Source organism: Adelges cooleyi, unplaced genomic scaffold, assembly GCF_023614345.1.
Source record: "Adelges cooleyi isolate 19-005CV unplaced genomic scaffold, UGA_ACOO_1.1 ACOO_flye_CR_arks_rails_tigmint_CR_PRNA_108, whole genome shotgun sequence".
In the NCBI taxonomy this organism is placed as follows: Eukaryota; Metazoa; Arthropoda; class Insecta; order Hemiptera; family Adelgidae; genus Adelges; species Adelges cooleyi.
This window is the reverse complement of record NW_026095761.1, coordinates 9,459,853-9,480,896: the sequence shown is the minus strand read 5'-3', so window position 1 is coordinate 9,480,896 and position 21,044 is coordinate 9,459,853. Positions and strand designations below refer to the sequence as shown.

Here is a 21,044-nt window from a genome sequence, read left to right as displayed (position 1 = left end):
ATGGTTTAAATTAATTTCTTTCATTTTTAAAACAACCTATGATAATCACAGTATCCATGAAAATTCGCACACTCTTTTGGACCTTACTCTCCTGGAATTTAGCTTATGGATTCATCGGGTAAATGAAAATCAAAATGTTTCTACACGATTATAAGGAGAAAGAGGAAGAGGATGATTGTACATTTGTTTTTAAAAAAGCGCAGAGCTTAAATATTTTTTGAAAAATTTCAACACTGAAAGTAATTGCTTTTTGCGAAAGTATTCATATGTTTTTTCCCAATTAATTTGCCTAACAGTATGTAGTTAAAAGGGGCTGTTTACCCGTACAATGTAGAGAACACATGGCTATTGTGATTTGGCAGACCCTTACCGGGTATTATTGTAAATTACGGTGGTTATGAGTATTTTTACGATCGAAAACAATGCTCGGATACACATGTTTCAAATTGCCGACCATTTTCTCGGTAGAAATTTAACTGGGCTGTGTTCAACCTAAATAATATATTGATTTACAGTTATGTACACCGAAGCAGCAACATTGGCACCAGCCTCCTAAAAACCTGCAATTTATGTCTTGCCGTGGGTTTTGTAATGTAAAAATCATTCTATATTCAGTATCCATTTAATATCCTGAGGCCCGCCGTTGACACATAAACCCCCGTCAGAAAAATGTTTGTAAGCACTTTTTTATTGTTCTAAAAATCATTGTAAATTTAAAAATATTCGGTTACGTGTCTTGGCTTCGAGGCGTAAACGAAAAGGTGTACACAATACTATTATACATTTTTAGTTTTATCTCAGTTTTTTAATTAGTTATAATGTCATAAAACTAGTCAGTTTAGTTAAAGTTTAATACTAATTATATAACTCAAGAAAAACTCAGTTATTTAACAAATTCTTTGTCGATCAAAGAAAAACGGGGGGTTTATCCTGATTCCTTTGAGTTTAGTAAAATTACGTATTAGAACCTAGTGAAATGAATAAAACGTGACGATTATTTGTATGAGACATTTAATTTATGTTTAATGCCTGTCATTAAAAAACGATACCTTGAAATTTTAAATGCGGCCCTGCTCCTAACGTTTTGTTTCATTATGACACCATTTTATTATATGCAATATTATACTTCTGAAAAAGATTGCAAAATTCTCCATAATAGGTAAACTATATAAGGACGACGTAACAAATTGAATGTGCCGCAATTTTTAATTGAAAAACTTGTACATTTTTAATGTCTTTTTATTCGACAATTGAAGGGAAAGGAGTAAAACTTTTAAACTTTTTTTGACTTACATGTACCTTTATAATACGATTTTTGATCTGCAGACTTTGTTTCACGAACAAATCGGTCCAGCGGAGCATTGCATATTAAGGATGTAAACAAAAAAATTATAAAACTACATCATTGTAAAAACAATACCTTCACAGAAGTCTCCATCGCCAGACGTTAGTCTAATCCTTGTATAACTAAGGTTGAAAGACCGTAAGAAAATCCTATTTATACACACAATATAGAAAACACATCTGCCCTTTTCCACACGTATTTAAAGTATAAATCCCAACAAACCAACCTCTAAGCGAGTTAAGTTTATCACTCAAGTACATTTTATGTCGAAGTTAACCAATATTCGAAAAAAACTGCTTTCTCGACATTCAACTTAACAATTTTGTGTATTTCAAGGTTTTTATGAGAATGTTAGCCACGTCCTATTTAAAAAAAAAAACTAACACATAATCCTTAAAAAAGAACTAAAACACTGTTCATGTGTTTTAATTTTGTTAAATTGATCAAAAATTACTTGAAATTTAGTTTCTACACTATTAGCAAATATTTGGCTGGCTTAATCAACAAATTTATATTATTTATACACTCAATATTGTTGAAATAATTTGCACACAAAAAAGTGATGAACCAATTAGTTACAACAGCTTTTAAACCATCTTCAATGTGAGTTCCGCCATAAAATTGAATTTTTGAAACTCGAGTACACAAGTAATGCGGCTTTCAGTTCATAAAATCAATAGACGTTAAATAATGATATTCAGCATAAAAAAAAGAGGATAAGGAGGACCTTTTTTTGTTCGCTGCATGACGCGTTAAGAATATTATTACATACAATTATTTTAACCTCAACCGACAGTGTAAAAAATACCACATTGTCTAATAAATTTTTTTTAACAAAAGGTATTAACAAAAATGGTAAACGTCCAACTTGACAGTTACCGAGCTTGTTCAATTACATTATTGACAAAATAATTAATTAAAACGTTGGCTCTCACCGACACTGTAACAGCGCCTATGTTCGATATTATTAGTATTAGCTATAAGCTATGGCGGTTTTGTGATATTTTTAAACAGTTAGGATTTACAAAATTTCCCCTAAGAATTACTAGTGGTCTTTGACGATAATAAATATAATTTAAGGAGGTAACAGGAGTCTGCCTACTTAGTTTCCATGGTTTTATTTTTACACCGATAAACATAGTTTTTTTTAAATATTAAACCCTGGATTTACCCGTATAATTTACTCGTTAAAATATCCTAGATGATTATGTTTTTTTATCTGGAACGCCTTGGGACACTCTGTATACTAAATATAACTTATAAAGAAACCGTGTGTCTAGTTTTAATATTTCATCACGAAAGACACTTGCAGGTGGCTTCTGGCGTACTTAAACGTCGTAAGAATTAATAAAACTAAAATGAAACACCGCAACGAAATGCTACTCTCAAAACTACACTCTACCCTTCCTTCCGTCCTAAATTTGAAGAGGAAATATATCCAAAATTGGTTATTGCCCAATTTACCAAGTTATTGACCAATCAATATTGTCATCAAATCAATCTTAATTTTAAAAGTTAACTAAATATAAATGTTACCATTTATGTTTCAAAAGTAAATAGAGCCCTAGAAATTGTTTAAAAAAAAAACCAATTTTAATATTGTCTAATATTGTAAAATAACATAAGCTTAAGTGTCTCCAAAAAGAAAAACTACCAAATTACAATTATTTTAAGAGAAATTTTGTCCACCTTGTGGCTGTATTCTACTACGGTTATAGTATTTTTAATTTTGTCCATTTTTTTTCCTCTCAACTTATTTATTGCTAAAAATAGTTTGACAAAAAAACCGTTCACTTGTTTTCACTGCGTCACGTCGTCAAGTGGATTTTAAATTCAATGTATTACACTACGAATGAACAATAACTGGATTTTCTAATATAACATAATACAAATACCTAACTACTAATTTTTTTTTCTTTTGGGAAAATTGATTTTTATTCGACGGTACATCGACTCGGGGAGAAAACCAGACTGAAACGTGTACACTGTACATCTTGTGGTGCACAAAACAACTTATAGCCCAAACATTAATTCGAACCGACACAGCTGGTCGGAAACGCGAACGAGATGTTCGTTATCGAGTAAGACGGATATTTTTCAATTTCAGTTGCTCAACCGTAACAAATTACACAAACTTTACGACAAATAAAAATAGAAGGCAAAGAATAATAACAGCTTATCCCTATGGACAAGTCGGCTGTTACTAAATTAGTATATATTGCTTAATATTTTGTACAACACGAAGGGGATTATGTTGAGCCTTTAATAACTGTTAGATATAAACAATACGATTTCTCGAAACTGACAACTTTACCCAAACAAAAGAAAACGTGATTTATCACATTGGATGAGTTGTTTTTTCCTCATATTACCCATGGCATTCCTAGACCTGACATTTTAACGTGTCTGAGGGATAGTCCACAAAAACAATTAAATCGTGTAAAATGTTCAGACGAGATTAGAAATAGACGGATGCCATAGAACCTATTCATGATTAATACTTTACTCTTTAAAGAGGAATAAATTGTTTACTTTTATTTTTCTCCACTAGAAACCAACCGGAACTGACTGGTGTGTAAATTGTTTAAATGTCTTTACTAAAACAAAAAGCACAATCTTAATTATTTCGAACGAGTCGGCCACGTACAATGGTTTAAACTTGATGAACTTATATTTTCTTAACTTATAGATAAACGGGTTCATGCAGTAGTTTTACAAATGTTTCATAATTCTTAGACAATACAAAATTTAATTTGTACATGGAGTTTAGACTATAAACAATATTGTAACTCTACAGCACTGTGATTTTGTTTTTTATTATTTGTTCAATTAACGAACCATTGAAGGGAAACGAATTTCTCATCTCGAAAAACGATTAATTATTAGCATTTTTTTTTTACAAACGTAACTTTTATTAGCGTTATTTATTAGCATTCGTTTTAACGTGTAGTAAGGATTATAAATTAATATGTTGTAATGCATTTTTTTTATATGAATTACATTTCATTGGCGTATTTCATTGCATGCGTTACCAAAGTTCATGCCAAAAAAAAAAAAACAGAATTTATCGCGCTCATCGGCGAATAATGTTTTTTCACATGACAACATTGGCATACGTCATGTTGTACATATCTAAATTACTTTATTAGAAAAAACAAATTATATTTTTGGATAGGATTATATTTATTCTTTTAATTTATCTTTGTAGCATATCGGTATATTCAATGCTGTAAAATATATTTTACAAGTTCTCTCGATTTATGGAAAGTCAACTTTCTTTAAGTATTTACGTGTTTATTCAAATTGTTTATATTTGATAACCGGAGACGAGAAAACCCTACTTTCTTTATTGTTCGTCACACGATAAGTCAAGATATCGGTATTTTATTCTATCGTTCAAAAATGTATTTATTTAGTACTTTAAGGGTCGAACGGTAAAGATGTCTGTCCTCTAAAACACTCTAAATTCGTGAAAAAACCCCAAATGAAACATCATGTTTCTTAAGTTTTAATTTTGCCACAAATTAAATTATTAAAAATATTATATTAAAATAAAATATTATACTATTAAAAATATTTTGTATATGACATTTTTTTTCTAGAAATTATTGAAAGTATACTACCAGCTTGGAGTAGTTCATCCTCTAACGTATCTTAGGACTTAATTATACATTACACCTTTGTCGCAGCGTAGATGGTATGAACAAAGCTTTTTTGTTGGCTAGTATAATTGAGGCGCTGAGCGCAAAAGTGGCCAAATCCACAAAAATTAAAAACATGAACTAACGACGCCAGGTTGTTCGAAAATGTTTAATTAATATAAATGCAAGACTGGCCTATTTTATTATTTTTTTTTTCTAGATAGCAGCACTAGTCTATTGTTGCACTCGGTTATTTTTGTATTTACTATAATGCAACACTGGCCTGGTTGAGCGGATTAGGCCACTTTTGCGCTCAGCGCCTCAATTGACAATCCTCGTCCTGGTACCCATGTACTACTCTTTAATTGAACTGATCTTAGAACGTGATACATCATACAATATACTATTAGAATATTAGATAGAAGTCAGAATCGGTAGATATAAACAAGAATACGATGTCTTGTTACAAAGCCTTGTGGATGGGACCACATAAATTTGAATTATTGAAAAAACTGTTATTTCGATCATATTAGAGTTATTAAATGACAAATATTCCATAGAGATGTATCTAAATTCGAAATAAAAGAAATACTTGCAAACAAACTTAATAAAAATTAAAAGTAGAATGAAAAAAATTAATACAATTTTTTTAAAAATCGAATAGTTAATTTTTTTTTTCTATTATATTTTTTGTGCAGTATTTCTATTTAGACATTATTATAAGTGCTGTATTTATTCAAGATCTAAAGGTAGAATCATCTATCTCTGTTTAAAATTCTCTACCCCGTAAAGTCCCCTAGTCGTTAACTAATAAGTAGACGAATATCGAAACCAAAATATTAGACTGAATTATTTTTTTGTTGATATTTCTGGTATTTTTTTTTACATTTATTCAGTGATCATTTTAATGTAAGACACGAAAATATTATGAGTTTTTTAGTTGTTCTTTATTTTTACACTGTACTTATTATAACTACATTTTCATTTTTTAACATACATTGAGCAACTTCGTGCAGAAAACTGACTTGACCTGGGTCTGTCCATTATCACTTATCTGCACTAAACACTAACTTCAGCTGCTGATATTTCCATTAGGGGTTGATTAAACAGTACCGTTTTTACACAAAACATGACGTATTTAAGGCGGAAAATTATAAATCCGTTGATAACTCAATTCCGTCAAAAATTGGACACGTCCCACATATATTGGACACGTCGGTAATTAGCGATTCAGTGTTGTCACCGACCACGGTTTTGCATCGAAGCTTTTATTCGATAGTGGTTTTATTACATTTTACATTTTAACAATTAGCCAAACGTTCCACGATCACATAGTGATCGTCAGGGTGCTCGCTTAGTCGGCCTAAACCTAAATGTATGTGACACACTGTCCCGAATTAAACCTAGGTCGTCGGCAAATATATATATATATATATATATATATATATATATGTGTACGCACACCAGCTATGTGCGGTGGAGTAGGGATGATTTATAGCCACCACACCCTCACAACGGCTTTGCCCGGTGGAAACAATTTGACTTTTAATTCGGATGCGCGTGACACCGCCCTGGCTTTCTCATCCCTCGGGGACGGCGGCCTATACGGGCAGTGTACGATTTGCCAAACGCTTCCAAAGTAATTAAATATCTTTGATGGAGTTTTAACAATTAAACCATCTCCGTAGTCCATAATACCGCTCGGCTGTATTTACACACATACAGGGTAATCCATTTAACGTAAGACACCAAATTTATTTTTAAATAATTTCGTAGTTTTTCTTTCTGCAAGTGTTTGGTTATGTTATTTTACGATATTATAAAATTGCTACATATTAACCTTTATTTATAATATTCTAGAGTTCTATTCACTTTTGAAACTTATTTGTCAACGAACAAGGTTATTCATTGAGGAGAACACAATAATTTTCTTTGAAATCAATTGCAATTTTGTAGTTCTTCTTTTCGGAAATACTTTAGTTTATGTTATTTTACAATACCAGACAATATTCAGGTATTTATCTTTTTATTTTTATTTATTTAAAATTTTAAATAATACTAAACTCTACCAGTGGAATTACCAAAACAGAGAAATATTTTACTATTGTCTATAATCGTATAACAGAAACTAACATGTTTCCAAAAAGAAAGACTACAAAATTGTAATAATTTTTTAAAAAATAACAAAAACTGGGATAAATTAAAAAATACAAAACATTTAAGAATTGTTTGAGTTTGGTAAAATGTATAATTACATTTTTACTGGTGTATTTTTTACAAAAAGTGTACATAAATCATTTACAAGTTTTCGATAACAAAATTACTATTTTTTTTTTTGTTAAATTCATAGACATTCGTTACATTGAAAGAAAGTCGATTTATAAATAATAATAGAAATTACCAAATTTATATACAAATAATTGGTTTGATAATTTTTACTCAAATAGAAATAGTTTTTATTTTCCAGTCACTTATAGAAAATATACTCATTTTTTTTAAATTAAGTTTTACAGGTTTTAAGTAATATATGAGTAACTGAAGTTACATTCATATTGATGTTACTTCAAAAACAACAAAAAAGCTTAATTCTTTACAAAAGCCTTCTCCAAAATTGCATTAGCATATTATTCTCAAATATCCCAATAAGCCTTAACGACTTTGCAAACAAGCAAAAACGATAATATCCTCCATTTGCATTCGCTCTAAATGATGTGACGTCGAGGGATACTTTAGGATAAGCTCATACGGCTCGTCTTCATTTTTAGGTACTTTTCAAGTATTAATATAATAGCATAACACTTTCGACACAAAGAAACGCATGCTCTTCGCTTTATATTATTTCTGTTTATTTAACACCCTACCACATTACCATACAAGCAGTATAAAAAGTACTCAGTAAGGTAACTAACATGAACATAATATTATTTTTAACGTTGTGGTTTTAAAAGAATCGATATAAAATTTTGGGTAAAACCATTAGGATATAGTACATTGTTAAGCACTAAACAGGCTGACTTATTAAGGATAGGGCACTTATTTTCTCTTAAATAAGTAGTAATTTTGTAGTTGTTCTTTCTTGAATCCACCTTAGCCAATGTAATTTTACAATATTAGACAATATTCAAAATTTTGGCTTTTTTAGTATTTTCCAGACATCATAAACTTTACCACGTAAATTACACCAAAAGTTTAATTGACTTTTTAAATTAAGAATAATTTATTAAACATTTTAAATATTTAAAATTAATTATCGTCGTTAGAAGTTGAAATCTTAATAAAGATGAAAATATAAAGTGCCTTCTTAGTTTGATTATGAGCGAGTCGATCAGTCAGTAACAAAAATGCAAACTTTGAAATTCTCTTATTTTTGAAAAAGCTTTTAAAGGCTTAATTTTTTATATTGTCCTAAGATACTTAAGCTTAATTTGTGTTTCAAGTTTCAAAAGCACATCTTAAAAGGAAGCAGAGATATGAGGGTGAGAAAACATCACCGGTATTTATGGAACTTGACCTGACGCACTACCGTGAGCTCAGATTATTTTATCACTTTCTATTGTGTTTTGCGAACTATCATCACACTCAACAAATATGTATTTACCTTTATAAGTTATCCTACAAGACTATGACAACAAGAACACTTCGTAATAGAAACATACTCCGTGGGTTTTTTATGCCCTCTCCATTTAACCGGTCCCTTTTATATTTACGGTTTACATTTATCTTGTAAAAATAAATTATGAACTTAATATTAGTGCGTTAAAAGTTTTAAACGGGTTCGGACGTAACACCGCGTACAAAACAAGAACAATTTATTACAGAAATGTGTTACCGAGAAACTTAAAACACAATATCACCAAACTTATTAAATGCCATAATTTTCATTAAAACGAATTGTGCGCAACTTTTTTAAACTTACCTTCGCATATATAGTTATTATTCTATTACACATGCATACACATAAATAACTGAAAGGAATCATTTCAAATATATGGCAATAGATAATAAATTATAAATTATGAATGGTATAAAAAAAAGAAAAGAACACAATAGAAAGTTAAGGGTCACTAATGGGTGACTTCTTTATAAATTGTACTACAGTGCTATTGTTTCCATTATCACGTATACTTTCTGTGCTATTAAATTGTACATATTGTATATTCTTCACAATAAAAAAATATTGTTAAAAAAGTGGTGGAAATAAAATAATCAATGAATGCATTGTAAAAATTATAATATGCTTTAATTGTGTTCTTAATAATAGGGTAAATACAATTAGGGTTGACCGTCTATCAATAATAATGTATTGCCGTTGTTTCCCATAAATCGTAGTTAACAGGTAAATTAGTTAATAAAACAACACCTAAAAAGCGAAATAAATAAAATGTTTCTACCCCTTCTAGGGGAAAGGGTTTCTTATATACATTGAAAACCAGTTGCTACATGAAGAAATCGGTTCAGCGGATTAAAATACACCGTGGGCCCAGACAAAAAACTGATAAATAAATAAAAACACATCATTGTAAAAACAATATCTTCTTAGCTTCGCACTGAAGCTAAAAAATAAATGGCGGTAACAAATAACGAAAAATTAAAAAATAAATTTTACTTCCAAAAAATGTATTTAACATGAGTCTTGGATTTCTCGCGCGTGAACATGTATATGTCAGAACTATCATTGGCTCAGTATAATAAACGATCCGAACCCGGTCGAAAATATGATAAATCGAATGACGGGAAAATGATTGGATCGTAAACTAATCCTAGGCACGTCCCTTAATACAGTTTATATGTGTGTGGAATTCGTTGTGGAAACTGACTATACTGTAGCACGCTGGATAAATAAAACGAACGATATCGTATCCGGGCTACTGGAAACATACCATAATAATATGATTGATGGTGTACGTTCTCGACTCATCATTTGTTTCTTTTACTGTGAACCGAGCTCGGGGTTTATTGAACAAAATGTTGATTAATATTTTACAGGTTAATCCGGCGAGAGTAGTACGGCGACTCCAAGAAGAAAATGAATTAATTGCGTTAACTGAATGAATATTGTAAACACGTCCGTTTGATATTTCCAATCGTATCAAAACAAAAAACGTTTACAAAATGCTGTCTGGCGGGTTCATTTGCCAGTTTAACATGTACCCATCACACATGGCAAGCCATAAGTTGCAGGTTTCTAGGAGACCGATGCTAATGTTGCTGCTTCATTGTACATAACCATAAATCAATATATAGGCTGAACACAAAACATTTAAACGTCTACGGAGAAAATCACTGGCAATTTGAAACATGTGTCCATCGTAAATGAATGCATAACCGCCGTAATATATAATTATACCCTCTAAAACATCAAAATCCATAAAAGATCATCATAGAAACTTTTTTTACGATGAACCCTACACCTAATACTAGGGGAGTGAACCCAAGCGTGTGAGAATTTCCATGGAAACTGTAATTACCTTAAGTTGTTTTGGAAATGAAAAAAAATTAATGAGATTCGGATCTGCTGTTAGTAAACGCTTTATTCTAATGTACATTTAGGCAAAATTACTTATTTCAAGCAACGTTGTCAACTCCTTAAAAAAAAAATTTTAAACCTTCCCTACCCTGGCGAGAAATTCAAACTTGACCGGGGAGTGAGGCTCTATGGTTAGAACACACCTAAAATGTAATCCTCATAGTTTGGCTGCTGTTGATTAAATGGTATTCGTCCAAAAAATTATTTTTTAGCAGACAATGCTGTCATACTATTTAAATATGTAAAAAACCAGTCGCAAGGGGTAAAAAAATGGCTATTAATTGGTTTTTTTTACCTTTGTTTTTAAAGCGAATTATTAATTCTAATTGACACGTTTTGCTGACCTAAACACACGCTTAATTTTTGAAGACGAGCCAAAAAATAATGGAAATGCCTCATGTACCAATTTATAAGTGCATATGTATATTGTACAAGAATCATAATGAATAGCCGAAGGAGACACCTTAATAAAAACCAATATTGTTATTTCCTTTTTAACGTCAATATCGATTTGAGTTTACACACATAGACTGAACTTCCCAGTGCAAAAAAACTTTTTTTCCCTAGTCTAGAGTTCATCCATGGATACTTATTGTTTTTCTAATTACATTAAATTAAATAGAGGCGCAGCCAATTTATAGCTTAAACGGCACAGCTCAAACGTTATCTATGTATTGTAGTAGGATTTACAGTTATATCCACCCAAACTTTTGCCTAACAGGCATATACTTAGAACTCATATAGAATTATCGGCTTAAGACTTGGAGAAAATTCCTAAACGTTAGGTCCAATTGCAGTTTAATCTTCAAAACACTAAAATAAAAATACTTTGGAACGATAGGCGTATGGCTGTTTTGGATCATACTCTATAACGAATACAAAATATACAGTAGAGAAAAACGTTTACTCAACATTAGCTTATAAGTATAATGAATCAAATACCACAATTTGACTAAGAGAGAAATTTACTTGAATCAATCGCAAAAACAATATAAATCGTTGTTTTATAAAAATTTACTTTTTATGATTTATAATTAATCTTAATATTTTACTCGAGTAAAAAAAATTATAGTATTTAAACATATTTAAAAATTATTGTGTGAATTAAACATCATACAACATAATAAAAGTCTTGATTTTGTGTTTGAGGAATAAAGTCGAATGCGAGATACTTGTAAACGAGTGTAATTTTTTATTACAAAGTTTATGTTATACAAATTGAATAAAATGCAAAAATTGCTTTTCTTTTTTATAGACAAAGTTGTATTTAAATTTGCCCCAGATTAATCCGACCCGACTCTAATTTCAAAAAGTTTGCAACAGATGTTTGCTAATTGAGTTAATTTTATAGCGATGAGTGGTGGCTTTTACTGGTAATTCAATTGGTATACATTAACTAAGGTAGTTTTACAATATTAATTTTCCAAAGGAAAGTTAGACGATCAAACGAAGCCGCAACAAATGTATTGCCCGATACCTACACCGTAATTATTGCATAATAATTTTTGTTCATAAACTTTTACCCATAATTTTTCTTGCTTGTTACGTCGAAATTCTAAGTCTTAGTAGTACCCGCCTTAACCCGCGGTAAAAAAAACCATAATATATATTATAATTAAATATTTTCATTTATAGATTTATTCGATTATTAAGATTAAAAGTTGTGTACTGCAAAACGGAAACTTTTGTCGTTGCCATTATAGCCACCGCGTTTCTATGGCTTTGGCATCCATTAATTGGCGGTGTACTCAAGTGTAAGTTCAGCTGGTGACATAAATATAAAACGTATTGGATTTGGTCCAAAAAAAGTCCACTGTACAGACTTATATCGATTCGGACCAACCAAAGTCCGAAATTCAGGAAAATTACAATTCTAGCATGACGTCGAACACCGGCCAAGATAAAGTAAAACATTAATGATTTAAACCTCTGTTCACTTATACTGCTTATGGTTCACAGTCCGGTCGTTAGCGCGGGCGGACAATTATAGTAGGTATACATTTGATTTTTAAATAAACTTTTGCTTCTCACCACAAACAAGTTCCGAAAAATTTCAGTTGCCAAACTTAAGTTCGCTTGTTCTACAAATATAACTGGTCGGAAGCGATCATAATTTAACCCGGGACAATAAACAGGATATCCCGACGGTCTTATAGTGGAAATATTGCTGTAACTTATTTCATAATAAAGTTTTTATAAACTTTCATATGTGTGATACGGTGTTTTTTTATAAAATGAATAAAGGAACATCAAACATTTTTAAAAACAAAATGTTGAAATATAATGTTCAGTCCGTGTACGAGAAAGCTGTAACTGGAAGTGAATAATGAGTATTTCAATTAAAAACAATTAGCCTATACGAAAACAATTTATAAAATATCTATCAAATTAATAACATGAATTCCGTTTAAAAATATAAAATTTTACAAAAAACCACACAATTTATGTTTTTAATATTGACAACTTATTTTTAATAATAACTACTTATTATAATAAATATTTCAAATATTTTTGGGCAGCAAATCAATTTAAAACAAATAATTCATAGCTGGTTATTTTCCAGCCATTTTTTCTATTAGGCCATCCTTTTATTAATAAAATTGTTAAAAATGTATAAATCGACATTTTAAATCAAGTAATACATTGATGTAATGTCAGACATATTCAAAATCATAAAACTTTAACTTGGGATAATCCAACAATCATGCTTTTTTAGATTTTATTTCCTTAGTGGGTGTTTTATTAATTGTGACCAATTTAATACCACTAAGAGATATTAACTGCGGGTCATAGCTATAAATAATCACCCTGTACAAGGTGATTAGTTAACTATGACCCAGTCAATATCTTGAAAGATTTTTTTAAATTAACCTTACTCGTACATTTATAGTTATTAGTTAGCCCAAATTTTATATATTTTTCAACAACATATGACGCTTATGCGTTAAACCCTATTACTTTGAAATTGGCTTTGCGCAGTGGCGATATGGTAACCAATGAGGTGCGATTATTGCTAGTTGAAAAAACCGTTGGAAATTGTTTAGCAAATTTTTCAAGTTAATTAAATGGAATATGTTGGTATTTAAAAAAAAATTAAGTTCATAAAGTTTTAACACAAAAGTGATAGGATATATTTTTGGATAAAAATATCAAATTCTAGCAAAGTTTATTAAATATAAAAGTACGAAAAAAATAATTTTAAAAATTCTTAAAATCTTCTAATCAGTAATCACATTGTACATTGAAGAATTTTAGTGTATAGAACAAAAGTCATTTTTCGATTTTGCCGCCGTAGGCATTTAATCCGTTTTCCCTTTTGAAAATTGCAAATTATTTTACTCTTATGGTGGCTGGTTATTATAATTATAACTGGATAGCCCGCACGCTACGATTAACTGACGATTTAACACCGACCAAGTCGTGCGGGGGATTTTATGTGCTGATACTAATCCGGAACCAAGTCAAAACTTTAAAGGAAAGCAAGTTCATGGCTTTTAATAATACATTCCAAACGCCTGTTCTTCAGTGCATCCTAAGTGTATATTCTAGTTCAATTTCAACCCGGAACTTCATTAACACTGCATAACGCTTCTGCAATGCAAGCGAAAGCTAATTATTGTTGCCGGGATAATTGTCTCGCTCAGTCGTTGACCTACGACGACTATTTACGTTAAATTTAATTACAAACAAAACTATACGATGGCACTCTGTAGTCTACACTTCACGCTGATATAAAACTGTAAAAACGTACCCTATTAGCCTTAAAAAAAATTTCTACAAAGAAACAATTTTATGTGTAAAATATAACAATGGTGTTATAAAAAAGCATATGTTAATAATTACCTATCAAATAATTTTCAAATTCAAAAGTTGAAACTATATTAAAAATTTGATAAAGTTTACAAAAGTACAGGTGTGCAATTCTGATTTCACATTTTATGTTTACTTTTGAAAAGTGTACTGTAATATTAATTTTATTTTTTAGCCTATTTGTTTCCTTTTTTTAGTTGAAAAGTTGATTTTTAAGAGAAAAGGTGAACTTTTTAAATGGTTGTTCCAATAAGGTACCTTCTAAGTAAGATTTCTTATCTAAGGTTGCTACGCGATGAAATTGGTAAAGCTTTAGAAAAAAATAAAAACACATTATTAAAAAACAATATGTTCTCAGCTTTTCATCGAAGCTATAAACATGTTTTACAAAACCACTCGGCAGTCTGTACAGAAATAATACCACAAAACATAATATGTTAAGAGGGATAATGATGTTCATATACCCTAAGAACTTATGGGAACCATTTCGTTCCTTAGAGTTTATTTTCAATGCCGCATCTATCTATATGCTACTCCGTTATTCTTGTGTGAATACTTAATTGAGCATATGTGACAGGTATAATGGAATGTAAACGAGTAACGATGCCACAGCTCATTAAGTTTCAATGAAACGGCTTTATGTGTTATGTACTGTTGATGCGTGTATATAAGTACCTAGTCGACTAATAATCTTAAAACACAATTATATTATATTATGCGAACAAGCAAATCATGTGTACAACGAACGCTAGTAGTAAACTTGTTTCAAAACTTTAAACTTGTCAATAATATTAATTTTCACGAAATTACGACACCTTAAAAGGTTATATTTTATGAGCAACGATAAAAGTAATTTTAAAAAAAATACTAGATAAAAATGACTAATTAGATTATTATATGTATATAATAATCTAATTTAATATTATATCATATAGTAATATAAAATTATAAATACATTAGCTTTACATGTACAAATATAATACGATATATTTTGTTCGTCGTATTTTACTGTGTCAAAAATATTTTGGGGGAATTTAAGCATTTCCGAAAGTTATAACACAATTATCTTCTATAAATGTAATTTACTATCCGGGAAAATTACATTTACCTTACGGTAAAAATACCTCACTCTATGACTTTCCAACTTGAATTAAAATACGGATTAACCTTAACTCGCACGATATTACTTTCTACCGTTGACACATAAGACACCTAGTTAATTAATAGTGTAGTCTTATTCTTTATTCTCGTTGAACAAAATATACTTGTATTCTACTTCGTCTTCGACTCTGTTTTAACCGTACTTATTGCCTATGTAAATTTTAAAATTTAGTACTAAAATCGTATGCGAATTTTATATAATTATAATATAGGACCACAATGTTTAAGCTTTTGCTGAAACTTATTTAAGCCTCCAGAGTACAGTAAAGCTAAAGTTTAGCAAATTAGTTCTGAACTTCATAACGCATTCGTAAAATAATAAATAAAAATGTAAATGACCGAACATTTTTTTTTTTTTGCACACAACGAAAACAAAGAAAACCTCTCAAACTGGTGGCATGAGAATGACCTCACTTCAACAAAAAAAAACTGGGGTAATAATTACGAAGTCATTAATATATAACCCAAACAAACTCATAACAAAATAAACCCCAACAAAATCAAATTCAGAAGACTAATTATTTCCCCGAAACATATTAAATTATTGTCAAGTCTTTATGAAAAAAAAAACGTAATGAGCACTTTTTGAATGATTTTTGGTGTTTCTTGTACAATGCAGATTGGCTGTGATATATTTTAAGTGTAAAAGAAAGTAAATTTCGATAATTTGTTTTTTTTAATAAACAATAGTTTCTTATTGGAATAAATAAATACATTTTTTTAACGCCAGCATGAAAACAGAAACCTTTGTTGAAAAGCAATTAATGTTTTTTGACACAAAAACGAGAGTTTTTTTTATCCTTTAGTGATATAAAAAGCCAATAACAATGTCATTCGGAAGAAAACAATGTGTTTGACGTTGCCTTAGCTGAATTGTTTTATCTTAAATAATATTTAAATAATAATTTAATAAATATTAAATCAGTTTTTATAATAACAAAGAAAATGGATTTCCGTCTTAATACAATAAAATACGGGTTCCCACTAAATGTCTATATGCCATAATATTTTATGTATTTATTAAACAGGATTGTTCTAAGTGATAATACATATAATATATAGATATAATGTTTTATATAAATTCTAATAATACAAATTGATACTATCTCGGTTTTATGTATTTTTATGATACCAGCATACATATTTTTTTTATATGATATTCAAGCAATATATATCAAAACCAAATATGAACTAAATTGTTGTTTTAATTAATCATATTGTATTTATATGGCTTCAAACAATTAATAATAAAGAAGCTAAACAGAATACGCATATTTTCTTTAAAAATAAAAGTAAAAGAACCGTATTACTTTGAATACCTACAAAACGTCAATAATTAGTACATATAGTTTAAATATAGTCGGAAAAAGTATTTGTTTTAATAAATATATAAAAAGTAATAGAAATTTGCATTCAATCTAAAACCACCGTTTGAAAAACAAAGGCTATGTATGTAAACTATATTGTGATAGACCGCCCACATATTTTATAATTGAAATTATTTTATTATAAAACACGAGAAAAAGTTTAATAAATGTTTTTTTTTTTTTTTGTAAGCGTTTCAGTATAGCTGAAGTTTGTCTTATACTATCATGAATTCTACTATTGTACAATAGAACAAACAATACTAGTCCTTGTTTAAAGTGGAAATTCAAAGAAGAAAAAAATACATATTCTAAGCACGTAACAACACAAGAAGTTGAAGTTTTTGTACGATTTTGTTTTTGACATCCCTGTGGAGCTGAGAAGTTATTGTTTTTACAATGAAGCGTTGTTATTTAGATGAGTACCTATTGCTATGCTGTCTCATTTATGTTTTTTTTTTAATAAACATTAAATATACATGAACTCGATAAATATAAATTTCTGTTGATTTGATATGTAAGCAATAACCCACTTTGCTTTATGATTTGCCGTTTTCAAGAATCGAAAAAGTAAAATTAAGTGACTGCCGGTTTTTAAAAACTGCATATGTTATAGTCCCACTTTAGATCTACATTCGATCTAATTTTCAGACCTAAGACCCTAAAACTATATCATAAAAAGCGAATGAAAGTTCCTATCCCTTCTGGAAGTAAGAGTTTTCGATATTGTTTTGGTTTGTCAACCTTTATCGATAGTACTATATCTAAAAAATATTCCATACATACTTAAAACTAATTTGACTATTTTTTTTTTAAGTTATAGCGCACCTAACATTTTGATTTGAAAAATATGTATACATGTTTGGGGCGTTTTTCTCGATTTTAAAGGAAAGTGAACTTTTTTAAATGTTGGCCTTTTGAGTACCTTTTAGGTACGATTTCTACAGAGTTTCTACATGGAAAAATCGGTTCAGCGGTTTAGAAAAATTATACTTATAATTAAAACTCATTATTGTAAAAGAATATACGTCCTTAGCTTCGAATCGAAGGTTAAATGTAAAGTATAAAGCCAATATTTTAAAACTAAAAGTTATCGTAGAGATTTCTTTATAAAATGATGGAACAAGCCAGATTTTAAAGAATGGCACATAAATGTAATGCACAACATAATAGTGACAGAAAGTGGTTGATTGCACTTTCAATCGCTTTGGGTTATTTATCAGGATTGAGTTAATGTTGCGGACACACTAAGCTTAAGGACCCTCTGGCGTGAAGACAAGTTTTTAGATAAACTGAGGAACGTTTTCTGGTATCGATTTGTTGGCATAACGTAAAAACAAATAAAATATAAAATTAAAGTGATCCCAGATATTTAAAACAACAGCGTGGAGAAATAATTATAATAATAAAAATATAAACTCATTGCGCTCATATTCATATTTTTAAAAACTTATTATTTTTACATAGAAAATATCTACGTATATATAAAAAAATGTAAGGAATTTTTACAGGAAACGGTTACTAGAGTAATTGCACAATTTTTTTTTGGATTGTTTCTTTTTTAAAGATGTAGTATAGTATAATATAATACATTTATTTCTGTTTACCGTTTAACTTTATTATCCTATATATTACATTATTCTACCTAAAATATACATAATTTTAAATGTTGGATTTTGGAGAAAACAATAGAGTCATAACATGAAAACATACAGTCACGAGTGGGACTAAACAAATAACCCTGATATATTATATACATATATATAATATAGGAAATTGTTTTAAAAAAATATGAAAAAATACTTGAAAAAATTACTTACAAATTATTTAAGCACGTAGATTTAAAAAAATTTTTAAATAATTTTCACTGGAATAAAATTAATGTTATCTAGATGATTGTTTGGATAACAATGTATTTGATTATTGGGCACTCTGATTGTAGAGTAGAATATCTCAGGTATATGCACGCGCGTATTAAAGTTGCCTACACATAACGCCGGTATACATTTTTATCAATAAAAATCGCCCAAAATCGTCCGAACTCGTGCAAAAAATGATTATTCAAAAATCGTTTGAAATCAAACTTAAGCCAACTTTGATGCGATACATCCGTTATATATCTTATATTCGTTAAGACTGTATTCCGTTTCTACGACGAAAAAAAATATGATAATAATAATAATTTAATAAATGTAAGTACGTACCTTGCAGTTGAATCTCGACGAAGAAAGTCTTGACAGAACTAAAAAAAAAAATTACATTCTAATAAAAACGTACTAACGTTATGAAGTCAGTATTCACTCGGCGCCGTTAACGTTTGCCGGCTTTTTACAAGAGACGGTGGCGACAGACTGCCGGCAACGAGATGCTGAGAGCACGCCTTACTCCACGTTTTACATGGGGCGACATCTATCTGGTGTCCGGTCCAAAAAAAAAATATATACATATATAATATTCAAAAAGTTTACGATATTTGTCGAAATGACACTGTACAATATAATATACTATTATGCGAAAAAAAAAATACTACGAAAATGCGCGCCAATGTATTATTACAAGAATTGAAAAGGGCGGTTTTTATGCAGTTTTTAGGATTATGTATGAGTATGAAATATTTCACTAGCAATTTTCACTCTACATTTTATTTTTTTTTATACTTGATTTCTTAGTAATGTGACTCTATGGTCAATATCTAATTACCCAAACAAATTTACACAATTTCTCATAAATTTACCATATCTATCATTGCTATTTTAACTGACCTACATTATACAAATCTACATGATGTATACTATCGTGGTCTTTGAATAAAGGTCAGTGAAAACAGCAATGATAGATTTAGATGATGAAATATCTGACATGAACATATTTCATTTATTAAAGTTGTTATTTTAGTAATATCCATTAGGCATAAGAGGCATTTTTTTTTGTTGATATTTTTAGATAATTAGTGCAAGTCTGCAAGTCTGTTGATAAAGTCCTATTATTTTATTTTATGTTTCATTTTTATCAGCTTTTTTTTATACAAAGCAACCTGTACAATAGAAACCACCATGTTTTTTAAAATTATTTATTAGGTAGTTAAAAATAATTTTAGCCACTATTTGATTCATGTGATCTATAATCTAGACATTACACAACAGCCCCTTAGTAACTTGCTAATATGTATAACACTGTTTCGTCAATGGACAATGATCAATTATTAAAATATATTTATAAATGTTTTTTTTTTTTTTATTATAAATTATGAACTATTAATTTTTTATATAGTTGGTGTATAATTTTTATTTCGTTTTATAATTTAAGCTTAAAACTTTTATTAAGAAAACTATCATATACTTATAAAATATTTAAATAAACCCTTAACCACAAAAATAATACTGTACAACGTATATTAACTAGCCGAATTAAATGTATATTTGGTACAAATTTAGTTGTCCAACTATTTATTTAGTTATTTTAACTAGAAATTTATTGTGTTCCCTATGGCCCTATATTAACCATAATTTTAGTTGGACCAACTATGTACTTTTTTCTGTGCACTTGCATTCAATATAATATTGCTATCAAGTTTTACATTAAATTTAATTGCACAAGCGTGAACACGCCAGAATCTATAACTTAATTTTATTAGCCGTTACTTTAAACTACTCAAATTGAACCATTTTGGGCATCGTTTCCGTGGTGTAGCGGTTATCACATCTGCCTAACACGCAGAAGGTCCCCAGTTCGATCCTGGGCGGAAACAGGAACTTTTTTTTTAGTTTTTTATTCATTTTTTTTTTAGTTTAGCTTAACAAATTATTCAGCGTTCTTTCATTTTTTATGTAAAATTTACCAATTTGTTTTATCATTAAGATACATTTTGTGATAATATTATGCATTATTATTATTTTTTTTTACAAGCAGCCAAAGTAGATATTTATAGTTTTAATTAAAGCTTACAGATTTTCTGAATGTGTTTTTTAACAGGAAATATGACATTTTTGTGAAATTATAGCTATGTAGTACGATATTATAATTGTATATCCTTTAATACAATATTACGTTAAAAAACAATTTTAAAAAAACTATGTATAGAAAAAAAAATTTAAGACAACTTATACTAAGGAATATCAAATATGTATAAAGTATATTATGTACACTCATGCAGCAATATTATCATAATTCTTAAAGTTTTTCGTTTTGACATTTTT

The 21,044-nt window shown here is 29.3% G+C and overlaps 1 protein-coding gene and 1 non-coding gene across 2 annotated transcripts in view; one reads left to right on the top strand and one right to left on the bottom strand.

Moving 5' to 3' along the window:
• LOC126847402 (glutamate receptor ionotropic, NMDA 2B) overlaps positions 1-19,185 on the bottom strand; it is a 207,444-nt gene extending 188,259 nt beyond the window's left edge. The window contains exon 1 of the mRNA XM_050587597.1: positions 19,053-19,185. The gene's annotated coding sequence lies outside the window, so the exon portion shown is untranslated. The remainder of the gene's footprint in view (positions 1-19,052) is intronic.
• A 1,338-nt stretch (positions 19,186-20,523) lies between these two features.
• Trnav-aac (transfer RNA valine (anticodon AAC)) lies at positions 20,524-20,596 on the top strand. The gene has a single exon. It is a non-coding gene; the product is annotated as a tRNA-Val (tRNA).
• The last annotated feature ends 448 nt before the right edge of the window (positions 20,597-21,044 follow it).